Raw genomic sequence first — 3,301 nt, 5'->3', positions numbered from 1 at the left:
GGGGGGGGGGGGGGGGGGGGGGGGGGGGGGGGTATGATTTTACAAACTGGTTTTACAGACTGATGTTACAAAGTGGTATTACAAACATAGATCCCAAGCACCCCATCAGCTATGCCCCCCGAGGATTATGGGTCACATGCCTAAATCATGATCAAATGGTCAAATGGGGAAACTAGACATTTAATGAGTCTCCCAGACACCAGTGCACAGGTGACTATAGTACCAGGGGCCCCACATGTGAGAGGCAATAGGACTCTGTTTAGTGCCTTTGGCCCAGGTTCTACCTTGGGGGGCACCCAAGTGACTGCCATAATTTCCATGGGCCTATTCCAGCCTATCAAATGGACTTTAGTGACAACTCCCACTGAAGACTATAGCATAGCTCTAATGAGCTGCTTTACAGAGGCAGACCAACATTCCAGCTGAATACAATCATCCATGACTGCCCATTTCTTCCCACTAACAATGGGGTGAGTAGCAGCTTATGACACTCCTCCCCTCCCTCAGTTGCCTTCCCTCACCAAGGTAGGTCAAGTCAAGTAATATAGAATTCTAGGTAAGGAGAGAGAGAGAGAGAGAGAGAGAGAGAGAGAGAGAGAGAGAGAGAGATCATTGCCCTAGTATAAGAACTATTAGTTTATTAGTTGCTAGTGCTGCACTCTGGACCATTTGCTGGTTCAACAGCCTGAAGCTGCCAGTGAGGAAGGCCAGCGGTAATTGGTGATTAATTATAGACCCCTGGGAATTAAACCAAGTTGTGGACACAAGTGTCAGATATATTGACTGTGACTGAAATGGAAATGACTGAACCACATTGACTCCATCTTGTGACTCAATTCTGGAGCTAGCTCAATTCCCTTTCTATTCAGTTGTGGGTCTGGTCCAATTTCTGTCTTGTGAGAAAACTTTATTCAGTCATGGGAATTGTGAGAAAACTTTATTGCATTGTTTGAACCTAGCCATGCATGGCTGGGAAACTGGACAACCTCTACTGGACGTACGGGTGTCAGGAGAAGCCTATTACCTCTGGGGTGAGGCCCTTTTCAAGCCTGCTCATACACCTTAGGTGTCCACTGGCCACCCAACTCTCACCTGTGGCTCCAAGAAGCTATAGCTTGCACAGTGGCCACACCCAAGTACACTGTTTTGGCTAAACCAGGTTGAGGATAACCAACAGGCTTCAAACCTGTCGGTGATTTAAGGGAATGTCTACCCCAAGTATATGAAGACTGTATGGCTGAATGGAAGGAGAACAATTTGTTCCAATGGCCATGAAGGCAGCAGAAGCAGGCACTGTGGAGCACTTAGAGCTTGGTGAGACATTGAAGAGGCCAAGGTCACCCACTGCAACCCAAGCCATCACCATTCACCTTGACTTTTGTCTTGCCACTGGACTTTGATGACTGGCCTCACTTCAATCCAATTTATGATCAAGTTAAGACATTACCCATAACATTTTTGCCCAACAATTAGCACCAAGAAAGCAGAAGTTGTCCACCATCCATCCATACATGGAACTACCAGTTACAGCAAATGGAGAAATTCTGAATCCTGTGGATAAGTTCATTTATCTTGGCAGTATGCTTTCTAGGGAGGTTCACATAGATGATGAGGTTGATAAACACATTACCAGAGCTAACTCAGTGTTTGGGAGGCACCAAAGGAAAGTGTCTACAGAGAAGGCCTACAGAATCATTGTTCTGACTTCACTGTTGTATGACTATGATACCTGAACAGTCTATCAGTGCCATGCCAGAAAATTGAAACATTTCCCTTTGAACAGTCGTAGGAAAATTCTGAAAATCACTTGGCAAGATAAGGTACTGGACACTGAGGTCCTTTCTCAAACTAAACTGCCAAGCATTCAAACTCCACTGCAGAGAACACATCTCCAACGTCCATGTTGTTCAAATGACAAATGTACACTTGCCTAAAAGACTATTTTATGGAGAACTCTCACAAGGTAAGCAAGAGCTCACATGAAGGTCAAAAGAAGTAATATAAGTACACTCTCAAAGTCTCTCTAAAAACTCTGGAATTGTTTGAGAAACATGGGAGACACAGGCGCAAGACCATTCAGCACATCAAAGAAGGTGCTATACTCTATGAGCAAAGCAGATTGCAGTAGCTCAAATTTAGAGACACCTCCACTCCAAATGTTCATGTGGACTATTTATGCCTGACTTGTGGTAGAGCCTTTCAAACCTGTATTGGTCTGATCAGCCAGTCAGACACCCTGTGCCTTGACTCCAACATAGTAATGTCATTTTGGCCCTCTTTAAGAATGAAGAACAGGGGGCAGAGTCAAGATGGAGGACCTCCTCGATGCTCAGGCTTCCACCTTCCCCAATCCATGTAAAAAGGGGACTCTAAACAAACTTTGGAGCTGTAGAACCCACAAAATGACACAGAGAAGCTAACCTCCCACTGAGGACAGCCCGGCAGGCCGGCAGGAATCAGCCAGCACAGAGCTCTGGGAGCTGAGCCCAGCCCCACGCCAGGCCTGAACAGCCGCAGGCAGGAGGGCCTCCAGATCAGCAGCAGCTGTGGCCTTTCCAGATTTATCAACACATAGATGCGAAGGACAAAGTGAGAGGCCAGTGCAGTCTAGACTTTGGGACCAGTAACTGGGAGTGCGTCAGCTTTTGCCCCCAGGGCAAGAAGCTGCTGAGGGCTGTGGTGCAGCCACTGCCACATGGCAGCTTCAGCTCCTGGCCTGCAGACTGTAGGGGGACCAAGTGACCAGTCTGAGGGGTAATCGCTCTTGCTTTAACCTGCTTGTATCTGGATTGCAGTCTAGGGTGGAGGTCCTGGGGTGTGTGACCAGCTTGCCAGAGTGTGAGGAGGCTTCAGAAATTGCACCCAACTAATACCTCCGGCAGCTGAGAAAACCCCAGTATTTGGAACAAAGCTCCCCTGTCTGGTGGCAGAGTCCTACTGTGGCAAAAAGCCCAAAAATCAAGTAATTGAGTGGCAACATGACCAGGCAAAGGAAACAAAGCAAACAGAAGAATCCAACATTAGACTCCTATTTGGGGGACAAAAAGGATCAATGCATGGAACAGGAGGAAGACAGTGAAGTCAGAACTCCTGCACCAAAAGCTTCCAAGGAAAATATGAGCTGGTTATAGGCCACAGAGGACCTTAAGAAGCAGATAAGAGAAGTGGAGGAAAAATTGGGAAGAGAAATGAGAACTATGCAAGAAAATTACGAAATGAGAGTCAACAGCCTGACTGAGGAAAATAACACCTTAAAAAATAGACTAACTCAAATGGTGAAAGAGGCTCAAAAAGGCAATGA

This window comes from Petaurus breviceps, unplaced genomic scaffold, assembly GCF_028583685.1.
Source record: "Petaurus breviceps papuanus isolate PSGF00001 unplaced genomic scaffold, PetGlider_PUasm1.0 90601, whole genome shotgun sequence".
Lineage (NCBI taxonomy): Eukaryota > Metazoa > Chordata > Mammalia > Diprotodontia > Petauridae > Petaurus > Petaurus breviceps.
Note: the sequence above shows the minus strand (reverse complement) of the source record.